At 42.9% G+C, this 14,313-nt stretch overlaps 1 long non-coding RNA gene across 1 annotated transcript; it reads right to left on the bottom strand.

Annotated features, from left to right (window-relative positions):
- Nucleotides 1-10,063: 10,063 nt before the first annotated feature.
- LOC118561197 lies at nucleotides 10,064-11,297 on the bottom strand. Its single transcript, XR_004929860.1, has 2 exons — nucleotides 10,915-11,297; nucleotides 10,064-10,867 (listed from the first exon to the last, which is right to left on the bottom strand). It is a non-coding gene; the product is annotated as an uncharacterized LOC118561197 (long non-coding RNA).
- Between the last annotated feature and the right edge of the window lie 3,016 nt (nucleotides 11,298-14,313).

Here is a 14,313-nt window from a genome sequence, read left to right as displayed (position 1 = left end):
GCCTCTCGCTGGGCTAGAGTGCTGGAACGATGACCCCCCCTGCTGGAGCTCATTCCAGTGAGATGCTGACCGATCTTTGCCCCGGGGCCAGGTTTTGGAAGCATCTCATCCACAAAACCTGCGCTGTTTTGAGAAAACTGTAGGAAATAAATGAGTGATAAGCTAAGTTAAGCTCTTACCACTACTCACAGACATTTTGACACATATTTAAAAATTCCACCTCCAGGCTTGGGGGGGTCTCAGTCACAGACCTCTCCCCAGGAAGAGTGCCTCTCTCTGGGCTAGAGTGCTGGAACGATGACCCCCCCTGCTGGAGCTCATTCCAGTGAGATGCTGACCGATCTTTGCCCCGGGGCCAGGTTTTGGCAGCATCTCATCCACAAAACCTGCGCTGTTTTGAGAAAACTGTAGGAAATAAATGAGTGATAAGCTAAGTTAAGCTCTTACCACTACTCACAGACATTTTGACACATATTTAAAAATTCCACCTCCAGGCTTGGGGGGGTCTCAGTCACAGACCTCTCCCCAGGAAGAGTGCCTCTCGCTGGGCTAGAGTGCTGGAACGATGACCCCCCCTGCTGGAGCTCATTCCAGTGAGATGCTGACCGATCTTTGCCCCGGGGCCAGGTTTTGGCAGCATCTCATCCACAAAACCTGCGCTGTTTTGAGAAAACTGTAGGAAATAAATGAGTGATAAGCTAAGTTAAGCTCTTACCACTACTCACAGACATTTTGACACATATTTAAAAATTCCACCTCCAGGCTTGGGGGGGTCTCAGTCACAGACCTCTCCCCAGGAAGAGTGCCTCTCGCTGGGCTAGAGTGCTGGAACGATGACCCCCCCTGCTGGAGCTCATTCCAGTGAGATGCTGACCGATCTTTGCCCCGGGGCCAGGTTTTGGAAGCATCTCATCCACAAAACCTACGCTGTTTTGAGAAAACTGTAGGAAATAAATGAGTGATAAGCTAAGTTAAGCTCTTACCACTACTCACAGACATTTTGACACATATTTAAAAATTCCACCTCCAGGCTTGGGGGGGTCTCAGTCACACACCTCTCCCCAGGAAGAGTGCCTCTCTCTGGGCTAGAGTGCTGGAACGATGACCCCCCCTGCTGGAGCTCATTCCAGTGAGATGCTGACCGATCTTTGCCCCGGGGCCAGGTTTTGGAATCATCTCACCCACAAAACCTGCGCTGTTTTGAGAAAACTGTAGGAAATAAATGAGTGATAAGCTAAGTTAAGCTCTTACCACTACTCACAGACATTTTGACACATATTTAAAAATTCCACCTCCAGGCTTGGGGGGGTCTCAGTCACACACCTCTCCCCAGGAAGAGTGCCTCTCTCTGGGCTAGAGTGCTGGAACGATGACCCCCCCTGCTGGAGCTCATTCCAGTGAGATGCTGACCGATCTTTGCCCCGGGGCCAGGTTTTGGCAGCATCTCATCCACAAAACCTGCGCTGTTTTAAGAAAACTGTAGGAAATAAATGAGTGATAAGCTAAGTTAAGCTCTTACCACTACTCACAGACATTTTGACACATTTAAAAATTCCACCTCCAGGCTTGGGGGGGTCTCAGTCACACACCTCTCCCCAGGAAGAGTGCCTCTCTCTGGGTTAGAGTGCTGGAACGATGACCCCCCCTGCTGGAGCTCTGACATACATCAGGCAACATCTCTAAATGTTTGGTAGAGCAGGTTACAGTTTATATTTATTAAAAATAACCTACTGCGATATGTACACTTTATATGTACGGCAGCTACGCCGTTATGTACACTTTAGATGTACGTCAGCTACCGCATTATGTACATCTAGAACCGAAAAAAAAAACGCCACTTTTTAAAAGATAATGTTCAAATTATTATTAAATCTGTTTCCAAATTTCCCTTCCAGAGTCCTATTAAGAAATTAGAAAAATATTTCAAAGTACAAGATGTTTATTTGCTTTAATGTAAATGAAAATATGATGGCCGAGGTGAGATTCGAGCCCTGCTCCTCTGGGTGGAAGGCAATGTTGTTATCCACTCTGCTACACCCCTTAGCCCCTATATATAAGGGGCAGAGAGCCGTTTTGTACTTCCATGTTGCCTGTACAGCCTCCCTCCTTCTGTACACCTTGACCCCTCCTTAACCCACATAATTACATAGGCCACGCTCTCAGCCAATAGCAAAAGCTGTTCCCCTCCCCCGGTAGTTGTGGTCGTGTAGTGCAGTTTCAGACACAACAGTGGAGCTTGATTTCCAATGAGTCCCACCTTCAGCCCGTAACCTACCGTGTTATGTACAATTTATATGTACGTCTGCTACCGTGTTATGTACATCTAGGATCGAAAAAAAAACGCCACTTTTTAAAAGATAATGTTAAAATTATTATTAAATCTGTTTCCAAATTTCCCTTCCAGAGCCCTATTAAGAAATTAGAAAAAAATTTCAAGTCTAAATTGTTTATTTACTTTAATGTTGTATATGAGAATATGATGGCTGAGGTGGGATTTGAACCCTGCTCCTCTGGGTGGAAGGCAATGTTGTTATCCACTCTGCTACACCCCTTAGCCCCTATATATAAGGGGCAGAGAGCCGTTTTGTACTTCCATGTTGCCTGTACAGCCTCCCTCCTTCTGTACACCTTGACCCCTCCTTAACCCACATAATTACATAGGCCACGCTCTCAGCCAATAGCAAAAGCTGTTCCCCTCCCCCGGTAGTTGTGGTCGTGTAGTGCAGTTTCAGACACAACAGTGGAGCTTGATTTCCAATGAGTCCCACCTTCAGCCCGTAACCTACCGTGTTATGTACAATTTATATGTACGTCTGCTACCGTGTTATGTACATCTAGGATCGAAAAAAAAACGCCACTTTTTAAAAGATAATGTTAAAATTATTATTAAATCTGTTTCCAAATTTCCCTTCCAGAGCCCTATTAAGAAATTAGAAAAAAATTTCAAGTCTAAATTGTTTATTTACTTTAATGTTGTATATGAGAATATGATGGCTGAGGTGGGATTTGAACCCTGCTCCTCTGGGTGGAAGGCAGTGTTGTTATCCACTCTGCTACACCCCTTAGCCCCTATATATAGGGGGCAGAGAACCGTTTTGTACTTCCATGTTGCCTGTACAGCCTCCCTCCTTCTGTACACCTTGGCCCTCTGTGTTGTCCTGCTCTAACTCTACTCCTCAGGTGTGCCTAGTTGGCTGAGGGGGTGTGGCCCACACCTGCAGCTCGTTGCAGGCGGCTTCCTCTGGCTTCTTAAGCAGAGCGCTGACAGATGGAAGACGCCAGAGCCTTAAGCAGTGGTGGTACGACGTGGCCTCTGACCCAACTCCTGCAAACCTGCTGGTGAGTTTTTTTGTTTTTGAACTTTGACTAATTTTGGATCTCCCTGTTTTTGTCACAGTTTTTGGTGCTTCTGGATCCTGCTGGTTCTTCCCTCACTCTGGTCAATCCATCTGTCACCCACTTCTGCCCAGCTTTATGGTAAGCAGTGCAGCTTCTAGTAGTTCTCCTGGTTCACCTTTCAGAGTCACTTACTCTTCTTCTCTTTGCAGTCTCTCCAGCCGTGACGTTCTGACCCTGCCGAGTTGTCCATAGTCCCGTCCGTTATAGCTGCCTGTTTCCTAAATAAACATTTTAAAACTGTGCTTTGCTTCCCGATCATATCTGCATGTGGGCTCGTCATCTGAAAACCATGACAGTACCAAGTTTGGTACACTTCTTTTTAGGAGGCCCTGATTAAGGCCTCATTAAGGTCAAAAACCCAGCTGCTGGAAGACAAAATATAGAGCTAGATGGGCTCCAATGGGCTTGTTTCGATCGTCTCTATGTACTCTTTCGTTTGGTACCAAGTTTGTGAGGCTACGATGCTGCTTTGCTAAACAGTGGCACTTAACACTGGTTTCTAGGAGGCCCCATTGAGGCCTCCTAAGCAAGGTGAAAAAACAAGCTGGTGGGAGACAAAGGAAAAAGCTACATGGGCTCAAGTGGGCTTGTTTCGATCGTCTCTATTTACTCTTTCATTTGGTACCAAGTTTGTGAGGCTACGATGCTGCTTTGCTAAACAGTGGCACAGAACACTGCTTTCTAGGAGGCCCCATTGAGCCTCCTAAGCAAGGTGAAAAACCCAGCTGTTGGGAGACAAAGGAAAAAGCTACATGGGCTCAAGTGGGCTTGTTTCGATCGTCTCTATTTACTCTTTCGTTTGGTACCAAGTTTGTGAGGCTACGATGCTGTTTTGCTAAACAGTGGCCCAGAACACTGGTTTATAGGAGGCCCCATTGAGCCTCCTAAGCAAGGTGAAAAAACAAGCTGCTGGGAGACAAAGGAAAATGCTACATGGGCTCAAGTGGGCTTGTTTCGATCGTCTCTATGTACTCTTTCGTTTGGTACCAAGTTTGTGAGGCTACGATGCTCCTATGCTGAACAGTGGCACAAAACACACTGCTTCTCTGTGTTTTGTGCATCTCTTTTTCATACTTCAAACGGTTGCCATTCTTAGACGCAAGCACCCAGAGGCACAAAAATCACAGACGGCGGTTGAGGGGTGAGCTAGAACTCATATCTAAAGTTTGGTATCACTGCGCATAAATAAACCTTTCTTCCTCAGCTTTTGAGACTCAAATACTGTCTTGAACCCTTAGGAAGTTGGCTGAATTTTTTGGGGCAAACAGCTTTTGTTGTTTTTTTCACAGGAGGCTGATTTTAACATATTTTGTAGGTGACCCTATGAGGAGCAGAACCTGTGATTTTGAACTCCCTGGGTGGTTCCACGTGGACACAGTGGGGGTCAAAAGGTGAAAATTTGCAACCTTTGATGGCACACAGCTCACACACGGTTTGTCTGTTCCAGCTCAAACTCGGCATACAGGAGCCCCTTTGAGGCATCTACCAACAGGTAAGAGCTCATACCTGTATCCCCTTCCTATAGCTACTTCCTTTTAGCAATGAGATAAGAAGATGTGGTTAGTGGCATGTTGTAGAGCACTTCCAGGAAATGAGCATTTATAAGTTTGGTCCAAATCCATGAGCTGCAAAGGCCTCAATTATCAAAAATCAAATATTGCTTGGCTGGTGGCATAGCTCCAGAAACAAAACGGGCCCAGATTTCCACTCTTGGCCATATGCTGCAGTACCATTCCCCACCACCATTGGTGCTATTGATATTTGGACAGGCCTGTACACCATCCCTCCTTCTGTACACCTTCCATTGTAAAGCAATGGAACCAGTTCTGTACAGCCTCCCTCCTTATGTACGCCTTGGCCCCTAAAAAACACGCATAATTAATTAAGCCACGGTCTCGGCCAATAGCAGAAGCTTCCCCACTTTTCCCTTCCCGCCCGTAGTTGGTTCGTGCAGTGCTCTTTCCGACACGTTGGTGGCGCTATGCTGGGTGGGCTAATAAGCCATTGTAAAGCAATGGGACCAGTTCCGGACAGCCTCCCTCCTTCTGTACACCTTCCATTGTAAAGCAATGGAACCAGTTCTGTACAGCCTCCCTCCTTATGTACGCCTTGGCCCCTAAAAAACACGCATAATTAATTAAGCCACGGTCTCGGCCAATAGCAGAAGCTTCCCCACTTTTCCCTTCCCGCCCGTAGTTGGTTCGTGCAGTGCTCTTTCCGACACGTTGGTGGCGCTATGCTGGGTGGGCCAATAAGCCATTGTAAAGCAATGGAACCAGTTCCGGACAGCCTCCCTCCTTCTGTACACCTTCCATTGTAAAGCAATGGAACCAGTTCTGTACAGCCTCCCTCCTTATGTACGCCTTGGCCCCTAAAAAACACGCATAATTAATTAAGCCACGGTCTCGGCCAATAGCAGAAGCTTCCCCACTTTTCCCTTCCCGCCCGTAGTTGGTTGGTGCAGTGCTCTTTCCGACACGTTGGTGGCGCTATGCTGGGTGGGCTAATAAGCCATTGTAAAGCAATGGGACCAGTTCCGGACAGCCTCCCTCCTTCTGTACACCTTCCATTGTAAAGCAATGGAAATAGTTCTGTACAGCCTCCCTCCTTATGTACACCTTGGCCCCTAAAAAACGCCCCTAATTAAATAAGCCACGGTCTCGGCCAATAGCAGAAGCTTCCCCACCCCTCCGTAGTTGCGTTCGTGCAGTGCACTTTCCGACACGTTGGTGGCGCTATCCTGGGAGGTCTAATCCATTGTAACGTACGGCTATCCTTCCTTTCGTACGCGCCCCCCCCTCCGACACCCCCCGATACGCTAAATCTAGAAGAGAGCGCCATCACATGGTGCACGGAAGGCGGCACGCCCGTACGAAACGCCGACTTGGACCAAGCGGGCGAAATGCTGGAGCTTTTATTGCGCGCGTACGTACACTACCTCGTAACGAACACATACATACAGATTGTATGTGTAAATCCGTACGTACGGTATTCAAAATCATTGCGGCTGTACGGCCGAAGGCGTCGTTTCGTACGATTTTCCCTTGACATATGGCAGCGGCGTTTCAGGTGACTTCGCCACGCCACCATGCCGCACTGCTACATGGAATCCAGTTGGGCCTGGAATCCACAACACAGCAACATGTCTGTGGACACAGTTTCATGTTGATTAGCTCAGAGGGGTAACATAGCGACTGCTAACAATAAAACATGACACTTCCTGTTGTCAGGGGGCGTGGCCTAAGTGATGTCATCATTTGACCAATGGATATTGTAGAAGACCCGATGATGATCAATCACAGAAAGTTTGGTGCCTCTGTGTGTTTCTGTGTAGGAGATATAGCAGTTTTTCCTGTTGTCAGGGGGCGTGGCCTAAGTGATGTCATCATTTGACCATTGGATATTGTAGAAGACCCAATGATGATCAATCACAGAAAGTTTGGTGCCTCTGTGTGTTTCTGTGTAGGAGATATAGCAGTTTTTCCTGTTGTCAGGGGGCGTGGCCTAAGTGATGTCATCATTTGTCCATTGGATATTGTAGAAGACCCGATGATGATCAATCACAGAAAGTTTGGTGCCTCTGTGTGTTTCTGTGTAGGAGATATAACAGTTTTTCCTGTTGTCAGGGGGCGTGGCCTAAGTGATGTCATCATTTGACCATTGGATATTGTAGAAGACCCGATGATGATCAATCAAGTTTGGTGCCTCTGTGTGTTTCTGTGTAGGAGATAAAACAGTTTTTTCCTGTTGTCAGGGGGCGTGGCCTAAGTGATGTCATCATTTGACCATTGGATACTGTAGAAAACCCGATGATGATCAATCACAGAAAGTTTGGTGCCTCTGTGTGTTTCTGTGTAGGAGATATAACAGTTTTTCCTATTGTCAGGGGGCGTGGCCTAAGTGATGTCATCATTTGACCATTGGATATTGTAAAAGACCCGATGATGATCAATTACAGAAAGTTTGGTGCCTCTGTGTGTTTCTGTGTAGGAGATATAACAGTTTTCTGTTTTGTGGCGAGTAGGTGAACTTTGACCCCTGCTAACGCCCCTTCACCATGCTCAAAAACTCACCGTTTTGATAACTTTTAATTGGCCATGCCTGATGATCAGACTGACCGAGTTTCAAGCCGCTCGCTCGAAATCCCTAGGACGAGTTCGATCAAATACCAATGCTGTAAACGTCAAAAATGAGGTAAAATTACGACCTTCAATCTAAAATGGCCGACTTCCTGTGATATTTGCACTATGACGTTAATTGTAAATTCTGAGCGTCTTGCTTAGATCTACAACTGTACAAAATTTCATTAATCTACGATGAAGTAAGTGAATAGCAAAGGGTCCTTTGAAAATTTCTAGGTGGCGCCGTTGAGGCATTTTTCTTTAGATTTTTGTGACGACCTTAAAATACAAAATTTTTAAACAGTCACCATGCATCTGCAAAGTTTGGTGAGTTTTTGAATATGATAAAGCCCCCAAAAAGGCCCCTCTTTAGGGGGGCAGAATAAAAATAATAATAATTAAAGCCGCAAGCGGCGATGAGCGGCCCTCGCAGCCAAGCACCGCTGGGGTACGCGCACCGCCTGCCGCCAGCCTCCGCAGAAGCTGTCACGCATTTTACGTGCACGTCCACCGGGCAATTCACACGAACCCGTTCGGCAGTGAAATCAGGTGCAGATCGGTTGATGCAGCAAGGAGATACAGCCGTTGAATAATGATATTGCATTTGGCCACCGGGCCGGATCAAATCGTTCGGCGGGCCGTACGTTTGACACCCCTGGTTTAAACATTAGTTTACTGGTTGAAATGCAGTTCAAAGTCTTCAGCTGATCCAAAATGCTGCAGCAAGAATTATGGAGATAGTTTCCTGCCAAAAGGTTGTAAACAGAAAAGGTGTTGCACACAAATAAAACTTGTTTTGCACACAAAAAGATGTGTTTCACACAAAAGAAATTGTTTTGCAAACTGTCCGCCAACCTTGCACTCAAAATATCATTTATAAGTTTTCCTTCAGTACAAAATGGTCTCTGCACATACAAAACAGCCTCTGCTCGACTAAGAAACAATCCCACCCACGCTGCGGTAAATTTGTGCCAAAAGTCACGTGATGCATTAAGAGTTGTTGTTCAGACTTCCCGACATTGAGAAGAATTCAGTTATCTCTAAACTATTGGGCTAATTTACAGGGTCATAGTGAAGATCATCCAGCACAGAGCACTTTAACATCTTGTTGGGAAATGGAGAAGAGGGAGAGAAAAAGCTTTGGGTAGACAGACAAAAAGCAATGGAATTAGAAATAACTGATTTAATGTTCAGTCCAACAGTACCACTTCCAGCAGTACCACCTTGGATACTACCTGAATCTAAAGTAGATCTAACACTATTGCGAAAGGGAAATAAGGTCAGGGGGTTTGTTTTAAATTCAAATACAATACAGGAATATATTAATATTTACTACAGTTTCATTCAGATCTACACAGATGCATCAAAAAAGTTTAGATAACAAGATAGCAGTATCTTTTATTGTTCCAGAGTTTTATATTACAGTAGGAAAGAGGACAAGTGATAATATATCAGTATACACAGGAGAAATGCTAGCAATTCTGTTTGCAGCGCAATGGGTAGAAGAAATAAGACCTCTGAGAGTGATTATTTGTTCAGATTCATCTTCATCACTAATCAGTTTACTGATAAAACACTCAAACAGTAGACCAGATATTTTGATAGAAATCCAGCAAACATTACACAGAATTCAAATGATGGACATTACAGTCATATTTTTGTGGGTACCAGCACATATGGGAGTTAAAGGAAATGAAATGGCAGATAAGGCTGCAAAGGAGGCTACAATAAGAAAAGACATTGATGTGTCAGTTAAAATTAGTAAGATGGAAATGATAATGATAATGCATTTAGCCACCGGGCCAGACTAAATCGTTCGGCGGGCCGTACGTTTGACACCCCTGGTTTAAACATTAGTTTACTGGTTGAAATGCAGTTCAAAGTCTTCAGCTGATCCAAAATGCTGCAGCAAGAGTTATGGAGATAGTTTCCTGCCAAAAGGTTGTACACAAAAAAGGTGTTGCACACAAATATAAATTGTTTTGCAAACTGTCCGCCAACCCTGCACTCAAAATATCATTTATAAGTTTTCCCCCAGTACAAAATAGTCTCCGCTCGCAAAAAACAGCCTCTGCTCCACTACGAAACAAGGCCACCCCTGCTGCGTTAAATTTGTGCCAAAAGTCACGTGATGCATTAAGAGTTGTTGTTGTTCACACTTCCTGACATTGAGAAGAATTCAGTTATCTCTAAACTATTGGGCTAATTTACAGGGTCATATTGAAGATCATCCAGCACAGAGCACTTTAACATCTTGTTGGGAAATGGGGAAGAGGGAGAGAAAAAGCCTTGAGTAGACAGTTAGACAAAAAGCAATGGAATTAGAATTAACTGATTTAATGTTCAGTCCAACAGTATCCACTGCCTTTACAGTGGATAACCAAACTGGAATCATTGTGGATGTAAGTTTGCTCTTATCATCTTGGATCACACGGTTTGAGATTGCCTCACTTGATGTTTCTTGATCTTGTTCTTTGATTTATTTGCCTTCTTTAATCTCTTCTAGTTCGTTATACTCCCTCTGCCTTTTATCACCTTCCTTATTTTTTTGTCTTCCTTGTCTCGTTCTTCATGTAGACATATTGGGTGTTTTTTCTTGCAGGTGTTGCAGATACTTCTCTTTTCTTGGATTGATGTCCATAGCAGAGACATCTAAAACACAGTCCCTTTAATTTTACAAACTTCACTCTTTCAGTGATTGTCTTTTCCATGAAATTTTGACATGTCTGAATGTTGTGATTTAATCTCCCACAGAATACACATTTGTTTGTTTCTGTTTTCTCTTCTGTGCTGCTTGCAAATGCGTTTGCCCCAACACTGCTAGCCTTTATGAGCTTTGTTTTCTCTGAAGCATTTGCTTTAAGCGCATGTAGCGACGTCACTGGGTTACATGCTATTTTTGCCTCTCTTGTGACAAAGTCAACAAAGTTACTAAATGTTGGAAATGAACCACACTCCTCTTCAATCTGAATAACTTTCCTATTCCATCTTGCTGTAAGCCAATCAGGAAGCTTGCTTCCATGGCAGCCAGTTCTGCTGCTGCTTCTTGCCTTTTGACAGACAGCTTACTTGAGTGGCTTGAATGCGCACTACTTGACTGTTTGGAACTTTGGGAAGTTGTTGAAGTGCACAAAGAACCAGCTTCTGTGCAAACTTGTTTTTATAGATGCATCAAGAGCTCTTTTGGCTTGTTTAGCAGCAGTTTTCCATTTGTCATAACTGAGCTTGAAACGAGAATGAAGTCTGTTCATCTTTTCTTGACGCAGCACTTGACCCTTTTCATTGAGTTTTTTCTGTCTTGCACTTTTCCTAAAGCCTTCTGCTGAAAAAGCTTCACTTGTGGTCACCTCTGTATGATTTCCTTCTTGTTGCAACTTCACAGCTTCAGTGTCACAGTCTTCCTGCATGGCCATGTCATTGTCCATTTTGTTTAGATCCTTTGGGGTTTATTGTTTAACTTTAGCTTAATTATCTTTACGTTAGAAGTATGTAGATTTAGCCTAATTTAAACACACACCCTTTAAATGTGTTCATAAACTTAAATTATTTCTCTAGTTAAAGATCAACTTAGTTGTGCAGTTACAAACACCTTAATCTGAATAATAAATCTTTCAACTATTACAAGACAGAAACTATTTCCATGTAAAACCAAATCACAAAACTTCCCTTTTCGGTACCTTGGTTACCCTTAATAAAACCAACAAACAAAAAACACTCGTATCTGTCTTAAGTTAGCTGGAATCAACTTCCTTGAATGAGATAAAACAAAATGTATATATTTTTCCTAACTTGAGTTTAACTTTTAACATGTGTACACCTGACTTGTATGTATACTGCAGCATGTTACCCTTCAAGCACTTATTGAGTCCCTTAAAGCTTAGCAAGGTTAATTCACCTCTTCACATTTAACTTAATTTAAACGTGATACTTGGTGGCAAATTAAGCCCGCTGCACTCCCGGACAACAGCTGCTTCTGGTTTGGCTAATTCCTGCGTGCAGTCGGCCTTTCCCTGATGCTATAGAGCGACGTCACCCATTAACGAGCTGCTCGTTGTCGGCTCTGCAGCAGCTGCAACCTCCGCTCCTCTCTGCACTTCTCCAGCCCGAAGCAGGCGTGAGTTCTGGCTGTTACTCCTCCCGAGTTAATCAAGGCTCAACGTCGTTCTTTTGGTTTCAACAGACCATTATTGCGGACAACATGTCTTTACATGTCTTAGAAAATGCCCTTAAAATGCCGTCAGAACTAAGAGGAAACAGAAATCCGAATTAGAATATAATGGTTTACATGAATAAAGCCAAGCAAAACAATAAAACCGTACCTCATTGGCCGCACAAACTCCAGAGGAATAAAGATTCTTTATACAGCTTGTTCCCAAAAAAACCCTTGTTTTCGGGTAAAACTTTTGCTACAACAGTCCAGTGATGCTCTTTAGTCAAACAAATCAAACGTCCTCTTCCTCTCCCCACTGGCGTCCACCCTTCTAAATCCAATACATTCCTCAATTTCTACCTCCATTTCCACCAGAACCATTCACATACCAGTTTATGCCAAAATCCACCTTTTCCAAATCCAATATAGTTTATGTTTTGTTTTCCGCGCCGCTCCAAATCCAACCTATTCACCAACTCTGCACACACGCTTTTCTATTGTTTGCGTCTTTACTTCCTACTTCCGGTTCGGAAGATTTTCAACATAAAAGCACCGCAAATACATATAAAATAGAGAACGGTATATTAACATTTCAAAGTAGTTTTTAAATGTCTTTTAAACATATTAAACATATTCGGGGCAGAACAAAGATCTAGAGAGTAAAGCAATTAAAATTCTTAGGAGTATGGTTTGATGAAAAACTATCCTGGGAAGTGCACATAAGGTTTTTGAAAAATGTAATAAGATACTTAATATATTGAGATGTTTAATTGGGTATGAATGATCAGATAGGAAAGCTATAAGATTAGTTTATATAAATCTAATTAGATCTACAATTGATTATGGAAGTATAGTGTATGGATCAGCATCGGAGACAGTACTTAAAAAATTGGATATCATACAATATCAAGCATTGCGCTTAATAACAGGAGCAATAAGGACAACTTCAACATCAGCTTTACAGGTGGAAGTGGGTGAAATGCCGTTAGGACTGAGAAGAATACAACTGTCATTAAATTACTGGGTTAATTTGCAAGGACACGATCAAGTCCATCCTACAAAGGTAACTTTACATTCCTGCAGTGAAAAAGAAGATTCATAATAAGTCATTTGGTTGGACAATTATTCAGAAAGCAACAGAATTAGGATTAAATCATTGAAATATTAGTCCAACAGTACCATTATCAATAACACCACCATGGATCTTACCTGAAACAATAGTAGATTTAACAATATTGGAAAAGAAAAATAGAGATAAAATGTATATATGTAGTTCTTTAATAGTGGAGGAATATATAGAACAGTTTTATAATTATGTAAAAATGTATACGGATGAATCAAAAAAATCAATTAGGACAAACTGGAGTAGGTGTAATAATTCCAGAGTTTAAACTGCATATAGGGAAGAAATTAAATGAAGGAATATCTGTTTATACGGCAGAAATGATTGCATTATTAGGTGCTGTAGAATGGATTGAGGAAGTGAGACCATTAAGAGCTGTCATATGTTCAGATTCAAGTTCATCATTGATCAGTTTAAAAAGAAATCATTCAGAAAGCCGTCCAGATATCTTATTAGTAATTCAACAAATATTATATCATATTCAGATGATGGGGTTATCAGCTGTGTTTCTTTGGGTTCCTGCACATATAGGAGTGAAAGGTAATTAAATGGCTGATAAGAAAGCTAAAGAGTCGATAAATAAAAGTAAGAGTGATTAAGAATAGACATGGGTAAATCAGAGGTTCAAAGTATTATGCTGCCATCTTGTGGTCAAAAATAATACCCGTTTTTATGACAAAATGACATCTTTGATGAAAATTAATTGACTTTCTTTAGGGTTTACACAATTGGTCCAAGAGACTTTTTTGTAGGGACTGAGAAGTTACATCTGCTTACCAAGTTTCATAATTCTCAGACAAAGCATGGCTTGGGGCTTACTGATTTAATGCGTTTTTAATGGTTTTCCACAAACCTGATTTTTGCAATGTGACAGCTCAGGCAAATATGCATATTTCATAAAACCTTTGATAACTTTTAACCCTCAAGGTCTCATCTCCACGCTGAAAAAATTTGAAAGTGATAGCTTAAAATGCCTACGACTAGTTCGTTAAAGTTCGAGGCAAAAACCGTCAATATTTTACCCTTTGACCCAAAATGGCAGGCTTCCTGTGGGTTTTAGAGCATACCCACAATAGACTTTTTTTCATAACTTTAGGAAAGCTACCTAGGTAAAAAATTTCAGCTTTCTACGTGTTACGGTTTGGCCCAACTCACTCTAGTTGGCGCTGTTGAGCGGGTTTGCCACGCCCGCTTTCAATTACACTAAAATCATGCGATTTCTCACGGGGGACAATTTTGGGCAAAGTTTGGTGAGTTTTCATGCATGTTTAGGCCTCCAAAAAGCCGTTTCAAAAGTCCCAAGAATAAATAATAATAATAATAATAATAATAATAATAATAATAATAAAATCTGCAGTTACAATAGGCCTTCGCAGCGCTTAGCTGCTCGGGCCTAACAAGCGGTGATGATCGGCCCTCGCAGCCAAGCGCCGCTCTGGCCTATGGCCCACCGCTAGGGTACGCGCACCTCCCGCCGCCAGCCACCGCAGAAGCTGTCAAGCATTTTCCTCACCCATCTA

The sequence above is a fragment of the Fundulus heteroclitus genome, unplaced genomic scaffold, assembly GCF_011125445.2.
Source record: "Fundulus heteroclitus isolate FHET01 unplaced genomic scaffold, MU-UCD_Fhet_4.1 scaffold_58, whole genome shotgun sequence".
Taxonomy (NCBI): Eukaryota; Metazoa; Chordata; class Actinopteri; order Cyprinodontiformes; family Fundulidae; genus Fundulus; species Fundulus heteroclitus.
This window is presented reverse-complemented; position numbering and strand designations above follow the sequence as displayed.